The sequence below is a fragment of the Ambystoma mexicanum genome, chromosome 4p, assembly GCF_040938575.1.
Source record: "Ambystoma mexicanum isolate Mex_15411 chromosome 4p, UKY_AmexF1_1, whole genome shotgun sequence".
NCBI lineage: Eukaryota > Metazoa > Chordata > Amphibia > Caudata > Ambystomatidae > Ambystoma > Ambystoma mexicanum.
In genome coordinates, this window is record NC_090927.1 from 784,137,865 (window position 1) to 784,159,714 (window position 21,850).

The window sequence follows — 21,850 nt, forward strand, 5'->3', positions numbered from 1 at the left end:
TCCGTGTCTTGGAGCAAGTTGTCGGAAGGAAAAAAGTCTGCCGTTTGGCTCCTTTTTCAGGGGAGCCGCCAGCCAGCCAGCCAGCCAGCCAGCCAGCCAGCCAGCCGGAGGAGGAGGAGAGCATGGGGGACACTGTCCTTGCCCTGCTTCCTTCCTTCCTTCCTTCCTCGCCCCTGCCGGCCCCGAACGGCCACGAACGGCCAAGCCTTATCTAAGGTGGGCGCTCGGAGGAGCCTGCCCCCCGGGCAGCTCGGGGTGACTTTGGGCCCTGGCAGCGAGGCTGCTGGAGATGTGGGGGCGGAGCCATGCAAAAACGGACCCGGGGCTGCTGGTCTTTCATGCAAACGCACGCTAGGCCCGGCCGCCTCCGAGGTGCCTGGGAGTCTACGGCAGAGGGCGACTCCGAGTCAGCGGGGGAGCTGCCGAGCAGCGCTCTTTCCGACGGACCCTTTCGGGGCATCGCTTCTCGGCCTTTTGGCTAAGATCAAGTGTAGTATCTGTTCTTATCAGTTTAATATCTGATACGTCCTCTATCTGGGGACCATATATTAAATTGATTTTTGGAACAGGGAGATGGAATGGGAGCTTGCTCTGTCCACTCCACGCATCAACCTGGTATTGCAGTACCTCCAGGACTGGTGCACTTCCCCACTCGGGGAAAACAAAGCTGTCAAAAAGAAAGACTTGGGCGATTCTTGAAAAAGAAGAGCACACACGGCAAAATATATCTGTACTTATGCAAATTATTTTTTTTATTTATTTATTTTTTTTTTTCCCTTTCTTCCTTCTTTTTTGTTTAGATGTCCTGTTGAACATTCCGTGTCTTGGAGCAAGTTGTCGGAAGGAAAAAAGTCTGCCGTTTGGCTCCTTTTTCAGGGGAGCCGCCAGCCAGCCAGCCAGCCAGCCAGCCAGCCAGCCGGAGGAGGGGACATGGGGGACACTGTCCTTGCCCTGCTTCCTTCCTTCCTTCCTTCCTCGCCCCTGCCGGCCCCGAACGGCCACGAACGGCCAAGCCTTATCTAAGGTGGGCGCTCGGAGGAGCCTGCCCCCCGGGCAGCTCGGGGTGACTTTGGGCCCTGGCAGCGAGGCTGCTGGAGATGTGGGGGCGGAGCCATGCAAAAACGGACCCGGGGCTGCTGGTCTTTCATGCAAACGCACGCTAGGCCCGGCCGCCTCCGAGGTGCCTGGGAGTCTACGGCAGAGGGCGACTCCGAGTCAGCGGGGGAGCTGCCGAGCAGCGCTCTTTCCGACGGACCCTTTCGGGGCATCGCTTCTCGGCCTTTTGGCTAAGATCAAGTGTAGTATCTGTTCTTATCAGTTTAATATCTGATACGTCCTCTATCTGGGGACCATATATTAAATTGATTTTTGGAACAGGGAGATGGAATGGGAGCTTGCTCTGTCCACTCCACGCATCAACCTGGTATTGCAGTACCTCCAGGACTGGTGCACTTCCCCACTCGGGGAAAACAAAGCTGTCAAAAAGAAAGACTTGGGCGATTCTTGAAAAAGAAGAGCACACACGGCAAAATATATCTGTACTTATGCAAATTATTTTTTTTATTTATTTATTTTTTTTTTTCCCTTTCTTCCTTCTTTTTTGTTTAGATGTCCTGTTGAACATTCCGTGTCTTGGAGCAAGTTGTCGGAAGGAAAAAAGTCTGCCGTTTGGCTCCTTTTTCAGGGGAGCCGCCAGCCAGCCAGCCAGCCAGCCAGCCAGCCAGCCAGCCAGCCAGCCAGCCGGAGGAGGAGGAGAGCATGGGGGACACTGTCCTTGCCCTGCTTCCTTCCTTCCTTCCTTCCTCGCCCCTGCCGGCCCCGAACGGCCACGAACGGCCAAGCCTTATCTAAGGTGGGCGCTCGGAGGAGCCTGCCCCCCGGGCAGCTCGGGGTGACTTTGGGCCCTGGCAGCGAGGCTGCTGGAGATGTGGGGGCGGAGCCATGCAAAAACGGACCCGGGGCTGCTGGTCTTTCATGCAAACGCACGCTAGGCCCGGCCGCCTCCGAGGTGCCTGGGAGTCTACGGCAGAGGGCGACTCCGAGTCAGCGGGGGAGCTGCCGAGCAGCGCTCTTTCCGACGGACCCTTTCGGGGCATCGCTTCTCGGCCTTTTGGCTAAGATCAAGTGTAGTATCTGTTCTTATCAGTTTAATATCTGATACGTCCTCTATCTGGGGACCATATATTAAATTGATTTTTGGAACAGGGAGATGGAATGGGAGCTTGCTCTGTCCACTCCACGCATCAACCTGGTATTGCAGTACCTCCAGGACTGGTGCACTTCCCCACTCGGGGAAAACAAAGCTGTCAAAAAGAAAGACTTGGGCGATTCTTGAAAAAGAAGAGCACACACGGCAAAATATATCTGTACTTATGCAAATTATTTTTTTTATTTATTTATTTTTTTTTTTCCCTTTCTTCCTTCTTTTTTGTTTAGATGTCCTGTTGAACATTCCGTGTCTTGGAGCAAGTTGTCGGAAGGAAAAAAGTCTGCCGTTTGGCTCCTTTTTCAGGGGAGCCGCCAGCCAGCCAGCCAGCCAGCCAGCCAGCCAGCCAGCCAGCCAGCCAGCCGGAGGAGGAGGAGAGCATGGGGGACACTGTCCTTGCCCTGCTTCCTTCCTTCCTTCCTTCCTCGCCCCTGCCGGCCCCGAACGGCCACGAACGGCCAAGCCTTATCTAAGGTGGGCGCTCGGAGGAGCCTGCCCCCCGGGCAGCTCGGGGTGACTTTGGGCCCTGGCAGCGAGGCTGCTGGAGATGTGGGGGCGGAGCCATGCAAAAACGGACCCGGGGCTGCTGGTCTTTCATGCAAACGCACGCTAGGCCCGGCCGCCTCCGAGGTGCCTTGGCCCTGGTCAGAGACACGATCGAGTACGTCAGGGACCGCAGGGTCCGAGCGGCCCTGGTAAGCCTCGATCAGGAAAAGGCTTTCGATAGAGTGTCCCACGAGTTCATGGACCGTGCCCTGCGAGCGATGGGTCTGGGAGACTTCTTCTGTGACATGGTGCGGACCATGTACCGAGACATCTTCAGCAGCGCAATGGTAAACGGGTGGAAGGCAGACTCCTTCCCGGTGGAGTCGGGTGTCAGACAGGGCTGCCCACTCTCACCCTTGCTGTTCGTCTGCGTCATCGAGCTTCTGGCGGAACACATCCGGCAAGACAAGGGCATACGAGGGGTGAAAGTTCCGGGCAGCGAAGGCAAGGGGGAAGTGAAGTGCTCCCTGTACATGGACGACGTTACCGTCTTCTGCACAGACGGGTGCTCGGTCAAGGCCCTCGTAAGGACCTGCGAGGACTTCGGCAAGGCGACAGGGGCCAAGATAAACTGCACCAAGTCAGAGGCCATGCTCTTCGGAGACTGGGATCCAGTGTACGACCCTCTGCCCTTCCCCATCAGACCGGCCCACATGAAAATCCTGGGTGTGTGGTTCGGCTACGAAGGGGCCGCAAAAAGGTCATGGGATGAACGCGTGGCGAAAGCCAAACAAAAACTAGGGCTATGGAGCTTGCGGAAGCTGACCATAGAGGGGAAGACGCTGGCTCTGGCAAACGACGTGCTCCCGGTCCTACAGTACCTGGCACAGGTCTGGCCGGTGCCGAAGTCCACCGCAAAAACCATCACGAGGATGGTATTCTACTTCATCTGGAACTCCAAGATGGATAGGGTGAAGAGAGCAACCATGATCAAGACACACGACAAAGGCGGGAAGGGGGTGCCGGACATCCCCACCATGCTGAGAGGCTTCTTCACCTGCAACTGCGTGAGGCTCACGCTGAGGAGCAGTGATGAAAGTCACGTAGGCTTCCTGATGGCCCGCTTCTTCCTACTCCCGGTATGGCGGAGGCTGGGATGGGTAGTGTGGGACACCAGGATCCCCTACAACTGGACGGCCCCCTGGTACTATGCCGAGGCGGAGCGTTTTGTACGGGAATTCCAGCTGGAGGCGGCGGCGCCGGACCAGTGGAAGAATGGGGCCATCCACAAAAGCATTCGTGACAGGGACGTTTGCGAGCAGATCAGGACCCTATCATCAGAGGCCGCAGAGCGCGTATGGGGCAATGTGGCATCGAAACGGCTCACGAACAAGCACAAAGACGTAGCCTGGATGGCCATCCAGGGGGGTCTGCCGGTGCGAGCGTTCATGCACGCCAGAGGTCTCAACCGCTTCAAAAACTGCCCCCGGGGCTGCACGGCGGACGAGACAGAGTACCACCTCCTCTGGGATTGCCCCTACGCACGCAACTTGATGCGGGACTTGGCCACAGAACTAGGGGGCAAGATCCCGACAGCAAACATCAATGCCGACGCAGTGATGTACGGTTTGTTCCCGGGGACCCACGCACAGGAAGACATCCAGGCCTGCTGGAGAATCCTGTGCTGCGTAAAAGATGTGCTCCTATTTTCCAGAAACCGCCTGGTGGTAGGGAAGAAAGAGATGACGACGGAATCCTGCCGCCGGATGATCCACAGCCTCCTGAGAGACTACGCAATCATCGACGGGCCAGAGGACGACGACGACGACGGAGAGTGAGTAAATGTACATTTACACAACATGTTCTTGTGCTTTTTCTCAAACAGGACCCACCTCTGAGTGGAGAAAACGAAAGAATCGTTGGCCGCACGCGAGGCGGCATGACGAGGATACGTAAGTAATGTACAACATAACTTAACATGACCTGATTCCTTTCCAGAGGAAAAAGTCGACAAAGTCAGGCTCGGGCACAAGCGTCTAGGGGGACCGTGCTCGAAGCCTCCCTTTGCGATAGTTCCTAAACCAATATACGGATAACCCGTGAGAACCTTTAATTGGAAAACTAATTGGCATATAGTCGCAATGTAGTACACCCTACCTTGCTGGAGGAATGGGACGGTTGTAAGGGGAGATGTGGAGACCGTTCAAAAAAAAAAAAAAAAAAAAAAAATCTGTTCTTATCAGTTTAATATCTGATACGTCCTCTATCTGGGGACCATATATTAAATTGATTTTTGGAACAGGGAGATGGAATGGGAGCTTGCTCTGTCCACTCCACGCATCAACCTGGTATTGCAGTACCTCCAGGACTGGTGCACTTCCCCACTCGGGGAAAACAAAGCTGTCAAAAAGAAAGACTTGGGCGATTCTTGAAAAAGAAGAGCACACACGGCAAAATATATCTGTACTTATGCAAATTATTTTTTTTATTTATTTATTTTTTTTTTTCCCTTTCTTCCTTCTTTTTTGTTTAGATGTCCTGTTGAACATTCCGTGTCTTGGAGCAAGTTGTCGGAAGGAAAAAAGTCTGCCGTTTGGCTCCTTTTTCAGGGGAGCCGCCAGCCAGCCAGCCAGCCAGCCAGCCAGCCAGCCAGCCAGCCAGCCAGCCGGAGGAGGAGGAGAGCATGGGGGACACTGTCCTTGCCCTGCTTCCTTCCTTCCTTCCTTCCTCGCCCCTGCCGGCCCCGAACGGCCACGAACGGCCAAGCCTTATCTAAGGTGGGCGCTCGGAGGAGCCTGCCCCCCGGGCAGCTCGGGGTGACTTTGGGCCCTGGCAGCGAGGCTGCTGGAGATGTGGGGGCGGAGCCATGCAAAAACGGACCCGGGGCTGCTGGTCTTTCATGCAAACGCACGCTAGGCCCGGCCGCCTCCGAGGTGCCTGGGAGTCTACGGCAGAGGGCGACTCCGAGTCAGCGGGGGAGCTGCCGAGCAGCGCTCTTTCCGACGGACCCTTTCGGGGCATCGCTTCTCGGCCTTTTGGCTAAGATCAAGTGTAGTATCTGTTCTTATCAGTTTAATATCTGATACGTCCTCTATCTGGGGACCATATATTAAATTGATTTTTGGAACAGGGAGATGGAATGGGAGCTTGCTCTGTCCACTCCACGCATCAACCTGGTATTGCAGTACCTCCAGGACTGGTGCACTTCCCCACTCGGGGAAAACAAAGCTGTCAAAAAGAAAGACTTGGGCGATTCTTGAAAAAGAAGAGCACACACGGCAAAATATATCTGTACTTATGCAAATTATTTTTTTTATTTATTTATTTTTTTTTTTCCCTTTCTTCCTTCTTTTTTGTTTAGATGTCCTGTTGAACATTCCGTGTCTTGGAGCAAGTTGTCGGAAGGAAAAAAGTCTGCCGTTTGGCTCCTTTTTCAGGGGAGCCGCCAGCCAGCCAGCCAGCCAGCCAGCCAGCCAGCCAGCCAGCCAGCCAGCCGGAGGAGGAGGAGAGCATGGGGGACACTGTCCTTGCCCTGCTTCCTTCCTTCCTTCCTTCCTCGCCCCTGCCGGCCCCGAACGGCCACGAACGGCCAAGCCTTATCTAAGGTGGGCGCTCGGAGGAGCCTGCCCCCCGGGCAGCTCGGGGTGACTTTGGGCCCTGGCAGCGAGGCTGCTGGAGATGTGGGGGCGGAGCCATGCAAAAACGGACCCGGGGCTGCTGGTCTTTCATGCAAACGCACGCTAGGCCCGGCCGCCTCCGAGGTGCCTGGGAGTCTACGGCAGAGGGCGACTCCGAGTCAGCGGGGGAGCTGCCGAGCAGCGCTCTTTCCGACGGACCCTTTCGGGGCATCGCTTCTCGGCCTTTTGGCTAAGATCAAGTGTAGTATCTGTTCTTATCAGTTTAATATCTGATACGTCCTCTATCTGGGGACCATATATTAAATTGATTTTTGGAACAGGGAGATGGAATGGGAGCTTGCTCTGTCCACTCCACGCATCAACCTGGTATTGCAGTACCTCCAGGACTGGTGCACTTCCCCACTCGGGGAAAACAAAGCTGTCAAAAAGAAAGACTTGGGCGATTCTTGAAAAAGAAGAGCACACACGGCAAAATATATCTGTACTTATGCAAATTATTTTTTTTATTTATTTATTTTTTTTTTTCCCTTTCTTCCTTCTTTTTTGTTTAGATGTCCTGTTGAACATTCCGTGTCTTGGAGCAAGTTGTCGGAAGGAAAAAAGTCTGCCGTTTGGCTCCTTTTTCAGGGGAGCCGCCAGCCAGCCAGCCAGCCAGCCAGCCAGCCAGCCAGCCGGAGGAGGAGGAGAGCATGGGGGACACTGTCCTTGCCCTGCTTCCTTCCTTCCTTCCTTCCTCGCCCCTGCCGGCCCCGAACGGCCACGAACGGCCAAGCCTTATCTAAGGTGGGCGCTCGGAGGAGCCTGCCCCCCGGGCAGCTCGGGGTGACTTTGGGCCCTGGCAGCGAGGCTGCTGGAGATGTGGGGGCGGAGCCATGCAAAAACGGACCCGGGGCTGCTGGTCTTTCATGCAAACGCACGCTAGGCCCGGCCGCCTCCGAGGTGCCTGGGAGTCTACGGCAGAGGGCGACTCCGAGTCAGCGGGGGAGCTGCCGAGCAGCGCTCTTTCCGACGGACCCTTTCGGGGCATCGCTTCTCGGCCTTTTGGCTAAGATCAAGTGTAGTATCTGTTCTTATCAGTTTAATATCTGATACGTCCTCTATCTGGGGACCATATATTAAATTGATTTTTGGAACAGGGAGATGGAATGGGAGCTTGCTCTGTCCACTCCACGCATCAACCTGGTATTGCAGTACCTCCAGGACTGGTGCACTTCCCCACTCGGGGAAAACAAAGCTGTCAAAAAGAAAGACTTGGGCGATTCTTGAAAAAGAAGAGCACACACGGCAAAATATATCTGTACTTATGCAAATTATTTTTTTTATTTATTTATTTTTTTTTTTCCCTTTCTTCCTTCTTTTTTGTTTAGATGTCCTGTTGAACATTCCGTGTCTTGGAGCAAGTTGTCGGAAGGAAAAAAGTCTGCCGTTTGGCTCCTTTTTCAGGGGAGCCGCCAGCCAGCCAGCCAGCCAGCCAGCCAGCCAGCCAGCCAGCCAGCCAGCCGGAGGAGGAGGAGAGCATGGGGGACACTGTCCTTGCCCTGCTTCCTTCCTTCCTTCCTTCCTCGCCCCTGCCGGCCCCGAACGGCCACGAACGGCCAAGCCTTATCTAAGGTGGGCGCTCGGAGGAGCCTGCCCCCCGGGCAGCTCGGGGTGACTTTGGGCCCTGGCAGCGAGGCTGCTGGAGATGTGGGGGCGGAGCCATGCAAAAACGGACCCGGGGCTGCTGGTCTTTCATGCAAACGCACGCTAGGCCCGGCCGCCTCCGAGGTGCCTGGGAGTCTACGGCAGAGGGCGACTCCGAGTCAGCGGGGGAGCTGCCGAGCAGCGCTCTTTCCGACGGACCCTTTCGGGGCATCGCTTCTCGGCCTTTTGGCTAAGATCAAGTGTAGTATCTGTTCTTATCAGTTTAATATCTGATACGTCCTCTATCTGGGGACCATATATTAAATTGATTTTTGGAACAGGGAGATGGAATGGGAGCTTGCTCTGTCCACTCCACGCATCAACCTGGTATTGCAGTACCTCCAGGACTGGTGCACTTCCCCACTCGGGGAAAACAAAGCTGTCAAAAAGAAAGACTTGGGCGATTCTTGAAAAAGAAGAGCACACACGGCAAAATATATCTGTACTTATGCAAATTATTTTTTTTATTTATTTATTTTTTTTTTTCCCTTTCTTCCTTCTTTTTTGTTTAGATGTCCTGTTGAACATTCCGTGTCTTGGAGCAAGTTGTCGGAAGGAAAAAAGTCTGCCGTTTGGCTCCTTTTTCAGGGGAGCCGCCAGCCAGCCAGCCAGCCAGCCAGCCAGCCAGCCAGCCAGCCAGCCAGCCGGAGGAGGAGGAGAGCATGGGGGACACTGTCCTTGCCCTGCTTCCTTCCTTCCTTCCTTCCTCGCCCCTGCCGGCCCCGAACGGCCACGAACGGCCAAGCCTTATCTAAGGTGGGCGCTCGGAGGAGCCTGCCCCCCGGGCAGCTCGGGGTGACTTTGGGCCCTGGCAGCGAGGCTGCTGGAGATGTGGGGGCGGAGCCATGCAAAAACGGACCCGGGGCTGCTGGTCTTTCATGCAAACGCACGCTAGGCCCGGCCGCCTCCGAGGTGCCTGGGAGTCTACGGCAGAGGGCGACTCCGAGTCAGCGGGGGAGCTGCCGAGCAGCGCTCTTTCCGACGGACCCTTTCGGGGCATCGCTTCTCGGCCTTTTGGCTAAGATCAAGTGTAGTATCTGTTCTTATCAGTTTAATATCTGATACGTCCTCTATCTGGGGACCATATATTAAATTGATTTTTGGAACAGGGAGATGGAATGGGAGCTTGCTCTGTCCACTCCACGCATCAACCTGGTATTGCAGTACCTCCAGGACTGGTGCACTTCCCCACTCGGGGAAAACAAAGCTGTCAAAAAGAAAGACTTGGGCGATTCTTGAAAAAGAAGAGCACACACGGCAAAATATATCTGTACTTATGCAAATTATTTTTTTTATTTATTTATTTTTTTTTTTCCCTTTCTTCCTTCTTTTTTGTTTAGATGTCCTGTTGAACATTCCGTGTCTTGGAGCAAGTTGTCGGAAGGAAAAAAGTCTGCCGTTTGGCTCCTTTTTCAGGGGAGCCGCCAGCCAGCCAGCCAGCCAGCCAGCCAGCCAGCCAGCCAGCCAGCCAGCCGGAGGAGGAGGAGAGCATGGGGGACACTGTCCTTGCCCTGCTTCCTTCCTTCCTTCCTTCCTCGCCCCTGCCGGCCCCGAACGGCCACGAACGGCCAAGCCTTATCTAAGGTGGGCGCTCGGAGGAGCCTGCCCCCCGGGCAGCTCGGGGTGACTTTGGGCCCTGGCAGCGAGGCTGCTGGAGATGTGGGGGCGGAGCCATGCAAAAACGGACCCGGGGCTGCTGGTCTTTCATGCAAACGCACGCTAGGCCCGGCCGCCTCCGAGGTGCCTGGGAGTCTACGGCAGAGGGCGACTCCGAGTCAGCGGGGGAGCTGCCGAGCAGCGCTCTTTCCGACGGACCCTTTCGGGGCATCGCTTCTCGGCCTTTTGGCTAAGATCAAGTGTAGTATCTGTTCTTATCAGTTTAATATCTGATACGTCCTCTATCTGGGGACCATATATTAAATTGATTTTTGGAACAGGGAGATGGAATGGGAGCTTGCTCTGTCCACTCCACGCATCAACCTGGTATTGCAGTACCTCCAGGACTGGTGCACTTCCCCACTCGGGGAAAACAAAGCTGTCAAAAAGAAAGACTTGGGCGATTCTTGAAAAAGAAGAGCACACACGGCAAAATATATCTGTACTTATGCAAATTATTTTTTTTATTTATTTATTTTTTTTTTTCCCTTTCTTCCTTCTTTTTTGTTTAGATGTCCTGTTGAACATTCCGTGTCTTGGAGCAAGTTGTCGGAAGGAAAAAAGTCTGCCGTTTGGCTCCTTTTTCAGGGGACGCCAGCCAGCCAGCCAGCCAGCCAGCCAGCCAGCCAGCCAGCCAGCCGGAGGAGGAGGAGAGCATGGGGGACACTGTCCTTGCCCTGCTTCCTTCCTTCCTTCCTTCCTCGCCCCTGCCGGCCCCGAACGGCCACGAACGGCCAAGCCTTATCTAAGGTGGGCGCTCGGAGGAGCCTGCCCCCCGGGCAGCTCGGGGTGACTTTGGGCCCTGGCAGCGAGGCTGCTGGAGATGTGGGGGCGGAGCCATGCAAAAACGGACCCGGGGCTGCTGGTCTTTCATGCAAACGCACGCTAGGCCCGGCCGCCTCCGAGGTGCCTGGGAGTCTACGGCAGAGGGCGACTCCGAGTCAGCGGGGGAGCTGCCGAGCAGCGCTCTTTCCGACGGACCCTTTCGGGGCATCGCTTCTCGGCCTTTTGGCTAAGATCAAGTGTAGTATCTGTTCTTATCAGTTTAATATCTGATACGTCCTCTATCTGGGGACCATATATTAAATTGATTTTTGGAACAGGGAGATGGAATGGGAGCTTGCTCTGTCCACTCCACGCATCAACCTGGTATTGCAGTACCTCCAGGACTGGTGCACTTCCCCACTCGGGGAAAACAAAGCTGTCAAAAAGAAAGACTTGGGCGATTCTTGAAAAAGAAGAGCACACACGGCAAAATATATCTGTACTTATGCAAATTATTTTTTTTATTTATTTATTTTTTTTTTTCCCTTTCTTCCTTCTTTTTTGTTTAGATGTCCTGTTGAACATTCCGTGTCTTGGAGCAAGTTGTCGGAAGGAAAAAAGTCTGCCGTTTGGCTCCTTTTTCAGGGGAGCCGCCAGCCAGCCAGCCAGCCAGCCAGCCAGCCAGCCAGCCAGCCAGCCAGGAGGAGGAGGAGAGCATGGGGGACACTGTCCTTGCCCTGCTTCCTTCCTTCCTTCCTTCCTCGCCCCTGCCGGCCCCGAACGGCCACGAACGGCCAAGCCTTATCTAAGGTGGGCGCTCGGAGGAGCCTGCCCCCCGGGCAGCTCGGGGTGACTTTGGGCCCTGGCAGCGAGGCTGCTGGAGATGTGGGGGCGGAGCCATGCAAAAACGGACCCGGGGCTGCTGGTCTTTCATGCAAACGCACGCTAGGCCCGGCCGCCTCCGAGGTGCCTGGGAGTCTACGGCAGAGGGCGACTCCGAGTCAGCGGGGGAGCTGCCGAGCAGCGCTCTTTCCGACGGACCCTTTCGGGGCATCGCTTCTCGGCCTTTTGGCTAAGATCAAGTGTAGTATCTGTTCTTATCAGTTTAATATCTGATACGTCCTCTATCTGGGGACCATATATTAAATTGATTTTTGGAACAGGGAGATGGAATGGGAGCTTGCTCTGTCCACTCCACGCATCAACCTGGTATTGCAGTACCTCCAGGACTGGTGCACTTCCCCACTCGGGGAAAACAAAGCTGTCAAAAAGAAAGACTTGGGCGATTCTTGAAAAAGAAGAGCACACACGGCAAAATATATCTGTACTTATGCAAATTATTTTTTTTATTTATTTATTTTTTTTTTTCCCTTTCTTCCTTCTTTTTTGTTTAGATGTCCTGTTGAACATTCCGTGTCTTGGAGCAAGTTGTCGGAAGGAAAAAAGTCTGCCGTTTGGCTCCTTTTTCAGGGGAGCCGCCAGCCAGCCAGCCAGCCAGCCAGCCAGCCAGCCAGCCAGCCAGCCAGCCGGAGGAGGAGGAGAGCATGGGGGACACTGTCCTTGCCCTGCTTCCTTCCTTCCTTCCTTCCTCGCCCCTGCCGGCCCCGAACGGCCACGAACGGCCAAGCCTTATCTAAGGTGGGCGCTCGGAGGAGCCTGCCCCCCGGGCAGCTCGGGGTGACTTTGGGCCCTGGCAGCGAGGCTGCTGGAGATGTGGGGGCGGAGCCATGCAAAAACGGACCCGGGGCTGCTGGTCTTTCATGCAAACGCACGCTAGGCCCGGCCGCCTCCGAGGTGCCTGGGAGTCTACGGCAGAGGGCGACTCCGAGTCAGCGGGGGAGCTGCCGAGCAGCGCTCTTTCCGACGGACCCTTTCGGGGCATCGCTTCTCGGCCTTTTGGCTAAGATCAAGTGTAGTATCTGTTCTTATCAGTTTAATATCTGATACGTCCTCTATCTGGGGACCATATATTAAATTGATTTTTGGAACAGGGAGATGGAATGGGAGCTTGCTCTGTCCACTCCACGCATCAACCTGGTATTGCAGTACCTCCAGGACTGGTGCACTTCCCCACTCGGGGAAAACAAAGCTGTCAAAAAGAAAGACTTGGGCGATTCTTGAAAAAGAAGAGCACACACGGCAAAATATATCTGTACTTATGCAAATTATTTTTTTTATTTATTTATTTTTTTTTTTCCCTTTCTTCCTTCTTTTTTGTTTAGATGTCCTGTTGAACATTCCGTGTCTTGGAGCAAGTTGTCGGAAGGAAAAAAGTCTGCCGTTTGGCTCCTTTTTCAGGGGAGCCGCCAGCCAGCCAGCCAGCCAGCCAGCCAGCCAGCCAGCCAGCCAGCCAGCCGGAGGAGGAGGAGAGCATGGGGGACACTGTCCTTGCCCTGCTTCCTTCCTTCCTTCCTTCCTCGCCCCTGCCGGCCCCGAACGGCCACGAACGGCCAAGCCTTATCTAAGGTGGGCGCTCGGAGGAGCCTGCCCCCCGGGCAGCTCGGGGTGACTTTGGGCCCTGGCAGCGAGGCTGCTGGAGATGTGGGGGCGGAGCCATGCAAAAACGGACCCGGGGCTGCTGGTCTTTCATGCAAACGCACGCTAGGCCCGGCCGCCTCCGAGGTGCCTGGGAGTCTACGGCAGAGGGCGACTCCGAGTCAGCGGGGGAGCTGCCGAGCAGCGCTCTTTCCGACGGACCCTTTCGGGGCATCGCTTCTCGGCCTTTTGGCTAAGATCAAGTGTAGTATCTGTTCTTATTTTAATATCTGATACGTCCTCTATCTGGGGACCATATATTAAATTGATTTTTGGAACAGGGAGATGGAATGGGAGCTTGCTCTGTCCACTCCACGCATCAACCTGGTATTGCAGTACCTCCAGGACTGGTGCACTTCCCCACTCGGGGAAAACAAAGCTGTCAAAAAGAAAGACTTGGGCGATTCTTGAAAAAGAAGAGCACACACGGCAAAATATATCTGTACTTATGCAAATTATTTTTTTTATTTATTTATTTTTTTTTTTCCCTTTCTTCCTTCTTTTTTGTTTAGATGTCCTGTTGAACATTCCGTGTCTTGGAGCAAGTTGTCGGAAGGAAAAAAGTCTGCCGTTTGGCTCCTTTTTCAGGGGAGCCGCCAGCCAGCCAGCCAGCCAGCCAGCCAGCCAGCCAGCCAGCCAGCCAGCCGGAGGAGGAGGAGAGCATGGGGGACACTGTCCTTGCCCTGCTTCCTTCCTTCCTTCCTTCCTCGCCCCTGCCGGCCCCGAACGGCCACGAACGGCCAAGCCTTATCTAAGGTGGGCGCTCGGAGGAGCCTGCCCCCCGGGCAGCTCGGGGTGACTTTGGGCCCTGGCAGCGAGGCTGCTGGAGATGTGGGGGCGGAGCCATGCAAAAACGGACCCGGGGCTGCTGGTCTTTCATGCAAACGCACGCTAGGCCCGGCCGCCTCCGAGGTGCCTGGGAGTCTACGGCAGAGGGCGACTCCGAGTCAGCGGGGGAGCTGCCGAGCAGCGCTCTTTCCGACGGACCCTTTCGGGGCATCGCTTCTCGGCCTTTTGGCTAAGATCAAGTGTAGTATCTGTTCTTATCAGTTTAATATCTGATACGTCCTCTATCTGGGGACCATATATTAAATTGATTTTTGGAACAGGGAGATGGAATGGGAGCTTGCTCTGTCCACTCCACGCATCAACCTGGTATTGCAGTACCTCCAGGACTGGTGCACTTCCCCACTCGGGGAAAACAAAGCTGTCAAAAAGAAAGACTTGGGCGATTCTTGAAAAAGAAGAGCACACACGGCAAAATATATCTGTACTTATGCAAATTATTTTTTTTATTTATTTATTTTTTTTTTTCCCTTTCTTCCTTCTTTTTTGTTTAGATGTCCTGTTGAACATTCCGTGTCTTGGAGCAAGTTGTCGGAAGGAAAAAAGTCTGCCGTTTGGCTCCTTTTTCAGGGGAGCCGCCAGCCAGCCAGCCAGCCAGCCAGCCAGCCAGCCAGCCAGCCAGCCAGCCGGAGGAGGAGGAGAGCATGGGGGACACTGTCCTTGCCCTGCTTCCTTCCTTCCTTCCTTCCTCGCCCCTGCCGGCCCCGAACGGCCACGAACGGCCAAGCCTTATCTAAGGTGGGCGCTCGGAGGAGCCTGCCCCCCGGGCAGCTCGGGGTGACTTTGGGCCCTGGCAGCGAGGCTGCTGGAGATGTGGGGGCGGAGCCATGCAAAAACGGACCCGGGGCTGCTGGTCTTTCATGCAAACGCACGCTAGGCCCGGCCGCCTCCGAGGTGCCTGGGAGTCTACGGCAGAGGGCGACTCCGAGTCAGCGGGGGAGCTGCCGAGCAGCGCTCTTTCCGACGGACCCTTTCGGGGCATCGCTTCTCGGCCTTTTGGCTAAGATCAAGTGTAGTATCTGTTCTTATCAGTTTAATATCTGATACGTCCTCTATCTGGGGACCATATATTAAATTGATTTTTGGAACAGGGAGATGGAATGGGAGCTTGCTCTGTCCACTCCACGCATCAACCTGGTATTGCAGTACCTCCAGGACTGGTGCACTTCCCCACTCGGGGAAAACAAAGCTGTCAAAAAGAAAGACTTGGGCGATTCTTGAAAAAGAAGAGCACACACGGCAAAATATATCTGTACTTATGCAAATTATTTTTTTTATTTATTTATTTTTTTTTTTCCCTTTCTTCCTTCTTTTTTGTTTAGATGTCCTGTTGAACATTCCGTGTCTTGGAGCAAGTTGTCGGAAGGAAAAAAGTCTGCCGTTTGGCTCCTTTTTCAGGGGAGCCGCCAGCCAGCCAGCCAGCCAGCCAGCCAGCCAGCCAGCCAGCCAGCCAGCCGGAGGAGGAGGAGAGCATGGGGGACACTGTCCTTGCCCTGCTTCCTTCCTTCCTTCCTTCCTCGCCCCTGCCGGCCCCGAACGGCCACGAACGGCCAAGCCTTATCTAAGGTGGGCGCTCGGAGGAGCCTGCCCCCCGGGCAGCTCGGGGTGACTTTGGGCCCTGGCAGCGAGGCTGCTGGAGATGTGGGGGCGGAGCCATGCAAAAACGGACCCGGGGCTGCTGGTCTTTCATGCAAACGCACGCTAGGCCCGGCCGCCTCCGAGGTGCCTGGGAGTCTACGGCAGAGGGCGACTCCGAGTCAGCGGGGGAGCTGCCGAGCAGCGCTCTTTCCGACGGACCCTTTCGGGGCATCGCTTCTCGGCCTTTTGGCTAAGATCAAGTGTAGTATCTGTTCTTATCAGTTTAATATCTGATACGTCCTCTATCTGGGGACCATATATTAAATTGATTTTTGGAACAGGGAGATGGAATGGGAGCTTGCTCTGTCCACTCCACGCATCAACCTGGTATTGCAGTACCTCCAGGACTGGTGCACTTCCCCACTCGGGGAAAACAAAGCTGTCAAAAAGAAAGACTTGGGCGATTCTTGAAAAAGAAGAGCACACACGGCAAAATATATCTGTACTTATGCAAATTATTTTTTTTATTTATTTATTTTTTTTTTTCCCTTTCTTCCTTCTTTTTTGTTTAGATGTCCTGTTGAACATTCCGTGTCTTGGAGCAAGTTGTCGGAAGGAAAAAAGTCTGCCGTTTGGCTCCTTTTTCAGGGGAGCCGCCAGCCAGCCAGCCAGCCAGCCAGCCAGCCAGCCAGCCAGCCAGCCAGCCGGAGGAGGAGGAGAGCATGGGGGACACTGTCCTTGCCCTGCTTCCTTCCTTCCTTCCTTCCTCGCCCCTGCCGGCCCCGAACGGCCACGAACGGCCAAGCCTTATCTAAGGTGGGCGCTCGGAGGAGCCTGCCCCCCGGGCAGCTCGGGGTGACTTTGGGCCCTGGCAGCGAGGCTGCTGGAGATGTGGGGGCGGAGCCATGCAAAAACGGACCCGGGGCTGCTGGTCTTTCATGCAAACGCACGCTAGGCCCGGCCGCCTCCGAGGTGCCTGGGAGTCTACGGCAGAGGGCGACTCCGAGTCAGCGGGGGAGCTGCCGAGCAGCGCTCTTTCCGACGGACCCTTTCGGGGCATCGCTTCTCGGCCTTTTGGCTAAGATCAAGTGTAGTATCTGTTCTTATCAGTTTAATATCTGATACGTCCTCTATCTGGGGACCATATATTAAATTGATTTTTGGAACAGGGAGATGGAATGGGAGCTTGCTCTGTCCACTCCACGCATCAACCTGGTATTGCAGTACCTCCAGGACTGGTGCACTTCCCCACTCGGGGAAAACAAAGCTGTCAAAAAGAAAGACTTGGGCGATTCTTGAAAAAGAAGAGCACACACGGCAAAATATATCTGTACTTATGCAAATTATTTTTTTTATTTATTTATTTTTTTTTTTCCCTTTCTTCCTTCTTTTTTGTTTAGATGTCCTGTTGAACATTCCGTGTCTTGGAGCAAGTTGTCGGAAGGAAAAAAGTCTGCCGTTTGGCTCCTTTTTCAGGGGAGCCGCCAGCCAGCCAGCCAGCCAGCCAGCCAGCCAGCCAGCCAGCCAGCCAGCCGGAGGAGGAGGAGAGCATGGGGGACACTGTCCTTGCCCTGCTTCCTTCCTTCCTTCCTTCCTCGCCCCTGCCGGCCCCGAACGGCCACGAACGGCCAAGCCTTATCTAAGGTGGGCGCTCGGAGGAGCCTGCCCCCCGGGCAGCTCGGGGTGACTTTGGGCCCTGGCAGCGAGGCTGCTGGAGATGTGGGGGCGGAGCCATGCAAAAACGGACCCGGGGCTGCTGGTCTTTCATGCAAACGCACGCTAGGCCCGGCCGCCTCCGAGGTGCCTGGGAGTCTACGGCAGAGGGCGACTCCGAGTCAGCGGGGGAGCTGCCGAGCAGCGCTCTTTCCGACGGACCCTTTCGGGGCATCGCTTCTCGGCCTTTTGGCTAAGATCAAGTGTAGTATCTGTTCTTATCAGTTTAATATCTGATACGTCCTCTATCTGGGGACCATATATTAAATTGATTTTTGGAACAGGGAGATGGAATGGGAGCTTGCTCTGTCCACTCCACGCATCAACCTGGTATTGCAGTACCTCCAGGACTGGTGCACTTCCCCACTCGGGGAAAACAAAGCTGTCAAAAAGAAAGACTTGGGCGATTCTTGAAAAAGAAGAGCACACACGGCAAAATATATCTGTACTTATGCAAATTATTTTTTTTATTTATTTATTTTTTTTTTTCCCTTTCTTCCTTCTTTTTTGTTTAGATGTCCTGTTGAACATTCCGTGTCTTGGAGCAAGTTGTCGGAAGGAAAAAAGTCTGCCGTTTGGCTCCTTTTTCAGGGGAGCCGCCAGCCAGCCAGCCAGCCAGCCAGCCAGCCAGCCAGCCAGCCAGCCAGCCGGAGGAGGAGGAGAGCATGGGGGACACTGTCCTTGCCCTGCTTCCTTCCTTCCTTCCTTCCTCGCCCCTGCCGGCCCCGAACGGCCACGAACGGCCAAGCCTTATCTAAGGTGGGCGCTCGGAGGAGCCTGCCCCCCGGGCAGCTCGGGGTGACTTTGGGCCCTGGCAGCGAGGCTGCTGGAGATGTGGGGGCGGAGCCATGCAAAAACGGACCCGGGGCTGCTGGTCTTTCATGCAAACGCACGCTAGGCCCGGCCGCCTCCGAGGTGCCTGGGAGTCTACGGCAGAGGGCGACTCCGAGTCAGCGGGGGAGCTGCCGAGCAGCGCTCTTTCCGACGGACCCTTTCGGGGCATCGCTTCTCGGCCTTTTGGCTAAGATCAAGTGTAGTATCTGTTCTTATCAGTTTAATATCTGATACGTCCTCTATCTGGGGACCATATATTAAATTGATTTTTGGAACAGGGAGATGGAATGGGAGCTTGCTCTGTCCACTCCACGCATCAACCTGGTATTGCAGTACCTCCAGGACTGGTGCACTTCCCCACTCGGGGAAAACAAAGCTGTCAAAAAGAAAGACTTGGGCGATTCTTGAAAAAGAAGAGCACACACGGCAAAATATATCTGTACTTATGCAAATTATTTTTTTTATTTATTTATTTTTTTTTTTCCCTTTCTTCCTTCTTTTTTGTTTAGATGTCCTGTTGAACATTCCGTGTCTTGGAGCAAGTTGTCGGAAGGAAAAAAGTCTGCCGTTTGGCTCCTTTTTCAGGGGAGCCGCCAGCCAGCCAGCCAGCCAGCCAGCCAGCCAGCCAGCCAGCCAGCCAGCCGGAGGAGGAGGAGAGCATGGGGGACACTGTCCTTGCCCTGCTTCCTTCCTTCCTTCCTTCCTCGCCCCTGCCGGCCCCGAACGGCCACGAACGGCCAAGCCTTATCTAAGGTGGGCGCTCGGAGGAGCCTGCCCCCCGGGCAGCTCGGGGTGACTTTGGGCCCTGGCAGCGAGGCTGCTGGAGATGTGGGGGCGGAGCCATGCAAAAACGGACCCGGGGCTGCTGGTCTTTCATGCAAACGCACGCTAGGCCCGGCCGCCTCCGAGGTGCCTGGGAGTCTACGGCAGAGGGCGACTCCGAGTCAGCGGGGGAGCTGCCGAGCAGCGCTCTTTCCGACGGACCCTTTCGGGGCATCGCTTCTCGGCCTTTTGGCTAAGATCAAGTGTAGTATCTGTTCTTATCAGTTTAATATCTGATACGTCCTCTATCTGGGGACCATATATTAAATTGATTTTTGGAACAGGGAGATGGAATGGGAGCTTGCTCTGTCCACTCCACGCATCAACCTGGTATTGCAGTACCTCCAGGACTGGTGCACTTCCCCACTCGGGGAAAACAAAGCTGTCAAAAAGAAAGACTTGGGCGATTCTTGAAAAAGAAGAGCACACACGGCAAAATATATCTGTACTTATGCAAATTATTTTTTTTATTTATTTATTTTTTTTTTTCCCTTTCTTCCTTCTTTTTTGTTTAGATGTCCTGTTGAACATTCCGTGTCTTGGAGCAAGTTGTCGGAAGGAAAAAAGTCTGCCGTTTGGCTCCTTTTTCAGGGGAGCCGCCAGCCAGCCAGCCAGCCAGCCAGCCAGCCAGCCAGCCAGCCAGCCAGCCGGAGGAGGAGGAGAGCATGGGGGACACTGTCCTTGCCCTGCTTCCTTCCTTCCTTCCTTCCTCGCCCCTGCCGGCCCCGAACGGCCACGAACGGCCAAGCCTTATCTAAGGTGGGCGCTCGGAGGAGCCTGCCCCCCGGGCAGCTCGGGGTGACTTTGGGCCCTGGCAGCGAGGCTGCTGGAGATGTGGGGGCGGAGCCATGCAAAAACGGACCCGGGGCTGCTGGTCTTTCATGCAAACGCACGCTAGGCCCGGCCGCCTCCGAGGTGCCTGGGAGTCTACGGCAGAGGGCGACTCCGAGTCAGCGGGGGAGCTGCCGAGCAGCGCTCTTTCCGACGGACCCTTTCGGGGCATCGCTTCTCGGCCTTTTGGCTAAGATCAAGTGTAGTATCTGTTCTTATCAGTTTAATATCTGATACGTCCTCTATCTGGGGACCATATATTAAATTGATTTTTGGAACAGGGAGATGGAATGGGAGCTTGCTCTGTCCACTCCACGCATCAACCTGGTATTGCAGTACCTCCAGGACTGGTGCACTTCCCCACTCGGGGAAAACAAAGCTGTCAAAAAGAAAGACTTGGGCGATTCTTGAAAAAGAAGAGCACACACGGCAAAATATATCTGTACTTATGCAAATTATTTTTTTTATTTATTTATTTTTTTTTTTCCCTTTCTTCCTTCTTTTTTGTTTAGATGTCCTGTTGAACATTCCGTGTCTTGGAGCAAGTTGTCGGAAGGAAAAAAGTCTGCCGTTTGGCTCCTTTTTCAGGGGAGCCGCCAGCCAGCCAGCCAGCCAGCCAGCCAGCCAGCCAGCCAGCCAGCCAGCCGGAGGAGGAGGAGAGCATGGGGGACACTGTCCTTGCCCTGCTTCCTTCCTTCCTTCCTTCCTCGCCCCTGCCGGCCCCGAACGGCCACGAACGGCCAAGCCTTATCTAAGGTGGGCGCTCGGAGGAGCCTGCCCCCCGGGCAGCTCGGGGTGACTTTGGGCCCTGGCAGCGAGGCTGCTGGAGATGTGGGGGCGGAGCCATGCAAAAACGGACCCGGGGCTGCTGGTCTTTCATGCAAACGCACGCTAGGCCCGGCCGCCTCCGAGGTGCCTGGGAGTCTACGGCAGAGGGCGACTCCGAGTCAGCGGGGGAGCTGCCGAGCAGCGCTCTTTCCGACGGACCCTTTCGGGGCATCGCTTCTCGGCCTTTTGGCTAAGATCAAGTGTAGTATCTGTTCTTATCAGTTTAATATCTGATACGTCCTCTATCTGGGGACCATATATTAAATTGATTTTTGGAACAGGGAGATGGAATGGGAGCTTGCTCTGTCCACTCCACGCATCAACCTGGTATTGCAGTACCTCCAGGACTGGTGCACTTCCCCACTCGGGGAAAACAAAGCTGTCAAAAAGAAAGACTTGGGCGATTCTTGAAAAAGAAGAGCACACACGGCAAAATATATCTGTACTTATGCAAATTATTTTTTTTATTTATTTATTTTTTTTTTTCCCTTTCTTCCTTCTTTTTTGTTTAGATGTCCTGTTGAACATTCCGTGTCTTGGAGCAAGTTGTCGGAAGGAAAAAAGTCTGCCGTTTGGCTCCTTTTTCAGGGGAGCCGCCAGCCAGCCAGCCAGCCAGCCAGCCAGCCAGCCAGCCAGCCAGCCAGCCGGAGGAGGAGGAGAGCATGGGGGACACTGTCCTTGCCCTGCTTCCTTCCTTCCTTCCTTCCTCGCCCCTGCCGGCCCCGAACGGCCACGAACGGCCAAGCCTTATCTAAGGTGGGCGCTCGGAGGAGCCTGCCCCCCGGGCAGCTCGGGGTGACTTTGGGCCCTGGCAGCGAGGCTGCTGGAGATGTGGGGGCGGAGCCATGCAAAAACGGACCCGGGGCTGCTGGTCTTTCATGCAAACGCACGCTAGGCCCGGCCGCCTCCGAGGTGCCTGGGAGTCTACGGCAGAGGGCGACTCCGAGTCAGCGGGGGAGCTGCCGAGCAGCGCTCTTTCCGACGGACCCTTTCGGGGCATCGCTTCTCGGCCTTTTGGCTAAGATCAAGTGTAGTATCTGTTCTTATCAGTTTAATATCTGATACGTCCTCTATCTGGGGACCATATATTAAATTGATTTTTGGAACAGGGAGATGGAATGGGAGCTTGCTCTGTCCACTCCACGCATCAACCTGGTATTGCAGTACCTCCAGGACTGGTGCACTTCCCCACTCGGGGAAAACAAAGCTGTCAAAAAGAAAGACTTGGGCGATTCTTGAAAAAGAAGAGCACACACGGCAAAATATATCTGTACTTATGCAAATTATTTTTTTTATTTATTTATTTTTTTTTTTCCCTTTCTTCCTTCTTTTTTGTTTAGATGTCCTGTTGAACATTCCGTGTCTTGGAGCAAGTTGTCGGAAGGAAAAAAGTCTGCCGTTTGGCTCCTTTTTCAGGGGAGCCGCCAGC

At 54.6% G+C, this 21,850-nt stretch overlaps 24 non-coding genes across 24 annotated transcripts; all 24 read left to right on the top strand.

Annotated features, from left to right (window-relative positions):
- Positions 1-458: 458 nt before the first annotated feature.
- Positions 459-649, top strand: LOC138460303 (U2 spliceosomal RNA). The gene has a single exon (XR_011263071.1). It is a non-coding gene; the product is annotated as a U2 spliceosomal RNA (small nuclear RNA).
- Positions 650-1,266: 617 nt separating this feature from the next.
- LOC138460304 (U2 spliceosomal RNA) lies at positions 1,267-1,457 on the top strand. The gene has a single exon (XR_011263072.1). It is a non-coding gene; the product is annotated as a U2 spliceosomal RNA (small nuclear RNA).
- Positions 1,458-2,094: 637 nt separating this feature from the next.
- Positions 2,095-2,285, top strand: LOC138460305 (U2 spliceosomal RNA). The gene has a single exon (XR_011263073.1). It is a non-coding gene; the product is annotated as a U2 spliceosomal RNA (small nuclear RNA).
- Positions 2,286-4,888: 2,603 nt separating this feature from the next.
- LOC138460369 (U2 spliceosomal RNA) lies at positions 4,889-5,074 on the top strand. The gene has a single exon (XR_011263125.1). It is a non-coding gene; the product is annotated as a U2 spliceosomal RNA (small nuclear RNA).
- Positions 5,075-5,711: 637 nt separating this feature from the next.
- Positions 5,712-5,902, top strand: LOC138460306 (U2 spliceosomal RNA). The gene has a single exon (XR_011263075.1). It is a non-coding gene; the product is annotated as a U2 spliceosomal RNA (small nuclear RNA).
- A 637-nt stretch (positions 5,903-6,539) lies between these two features.
- On the top strand, positions 6,540-6,730 carry LOC138460307 (U2 spliceosomal RNA). The gene has a single exon (XR_011263076.1). It is a non-coding gene; the product is annotated as a U2 spliceosomal RNA (small nuclear RNA).
- A 625-nt stretch (positions 6,731-7,355) lies between these two features.
- On the top strand, positions 7,356-7,546 carry LOC138460308 (U2 spliceosomal RNA). Its single transcript, XR_011263077.1, has one exon. It is a non-coding gene; the product is annotated as a U2 spliceosomal RNA (small nuclear RNA).
- A 637-nt stretch (positions 7,547-8,183) lies between these two features.
- On the top strand, positions 8,184-8,374 carry LOC138460309 (U2 spliceosomal RNA). Its single transcript, XR_011263078.1, has one exon. It is a non-coding gene; the product is annotated as a U2 spliceosomal RNA (small nuclear RNA).
- Positions 8,375-9,011: 637 nt separating this feature from the next.
- On the top strand, positions 9,012-9,202 carry LOC138460311 (U2 spliceosomal RNA). Its single transcript, XR_011263080.1, has one exon. It is a non-coding gene; the product is annotated as a U2 spliceosomal RNA (small nuclear RNA).
- A 637-nt stretch (positions 9,203-9,839) lies between these two features.
- On the top strand, positions 9,840-10,030 carry LOC138460313 (U2 spliceosomal RNA). Its single transcript, XR_011263081.1, has one exon. It is a non-coding gene; the product is annotated as a U2 spliceosomal RNA (small nuclear RNA).
- Positions 10,031-10,661: 631 nt separating this feature from the next.
- On the top strand, positions 10,662-10,852 carry LOC138460314 (U2 spliceosomal RNA). The gene has a single exon (XR_011263082.1). It is a non-coding gene; the product is annotated as a U2 spliceosomal RNA (small nuclear RNA).
- Positions 10,853-11,486: 634 nt separating this feature from the next.
- Positions 11,487-11,677, top strand: LOC138460315 (U2 spliceosomal RNA). Its single transcript, XR_011263083.1, has one exon. It is a non-coding gene; the product is annotated as a U2 spliceosomal RNA (small nuclear RNA).
- A 637-nt stretch (positions 11,678-12,314) lies between these two features.
- Positions 12,315-12,505, top strand: LOC138460316 (U2 spliceosomal RNA). Its single transcript, XR_011263084.1, has one exon. It is a non-coding gene; the product is annotated as a U2 spliceosomal RNA (small nuclear RNA).
- Positions 12,506-13,142: 637 nt separating this feature from the next.
- LOC138460347 (U2 spliceosomal RNA) lies at positions 13,143-13,330 on the top strand. The gene has a single exon (XR_011263115.1). It is a non-coding gene; the product is annotated as a U2 spliceosomal RNA (small nuclear RNA).
- A 637-nt stretch (positions 13,331-13,967) lies between these two features.
- LOC138460317 (U2 spliceosomal RNA) lies at positions 13,968-14,158 on the top strand. The gene has a single exon (XR_011263086.1). It is a non-coding gene; the product is annotated as a U2 spliceosomal RNA (small nuclear RNA).
- Positions 14,159-14,795: 637 nt separating this feature from the next.
- Positions 14,796-14,986, top strand: LOC138460318 (U2 spliceosomal RNA). The gene has a single exon (XR_011263087.1). It is a non-coding gene; the product is annotated as a U2 spliceosomal RNA (small nuclear RNA).
- Positions 14,987-15,623: 637 nt separating this feature from the next.
- LOC138460319 (U2 spliceosomal RNA) lies at positions 15,624-15,814 on the top strand. The gene has a single exon (XR_011263088.1). It is a non-coding gene; the product is annotated as a U2 spliceosomal RNA (small nuclear RNA).
- A 637-nt stretch (positions 15,815-16,451) lies between these two features.
- LOC138460320 (U2 spliceosomal RNA) lies at positions 16,452-16,642 on the top strand. Its single transcript, XR_011263089.1, has one exon. It is a non-coding gene; the product is annotated as a U2 spliceosomal RNA (small nuclear RNA).
- A 637-nt stretch (positions 16,643-17,279) lies between these two features.
- On the top strand, positions 17,280-17,470 carry LOC138460321 (U2 spliceosomal RNA). The gene has a single exon (XR_011263090.1). It is a non-coding gene; the product is annotated as a U2 spliceosomal RNA (small nuclear RNA).
- Positions 17,471-18,107: 637 nt separating this feature from the next.
- LOC138460324 (U2 spliceosomal RNA) lies at positions 18,108-18,298 on the top strand. The gene has a single exon (XR_011263092.1). It is a non-coding gene; the product is annotated as a U2 spliceosomal RNA (small nuclear RNA).
- A 637-nt stretch (positions 18,299-18,935) lies between these two features.
- On the top strand, positions 18,936-19,126 carry LOC138460325 (U2 spliceosomal RNA). The gene has a single exon (XR_011263093.1). It is a non-coding gene; the product is annotated as a U2 spliceosomal RNA (small nuclear RNA).
- A 637-nt stretch (positions 19,127-19,763) lies between these two features.
- On the top strand, positions 19,764-19,954 carry LOC138460326 (U2 spliceosomal RNA). The gene has a single exon (XR_011263094.1). It is a non-coding gene; the product is annotated as a U2 spliceosomal RNA (small nuclear RNA).
- A 637-nt stretch (positions 19,955-20,591) lies between these two features.
- LOC138460327 (U2 spliceosomal RNA) lies at positions 20,592-20,782 on the top strand. Its single transcript, XR_011263095.1, has one exon. It is a non-coding gene; the product is annotated as a U2 spliceosomal RNA (small nuclear RNA).
- Positions 20,783-21,419: 637 nt separating this feature from the next.
- On the top strand, positions 21,420-21,610 carry LOC138460328 (U2 spliceosomal RNA). Its single transcript, XR_011263097.1, has one exon. It is a non-coding gene; the product is annotated as a U2 spliceosomal RNA (small nuclear RNA).
- Positions 21,611-21,850: the final 240 nt, after the last annotated feature.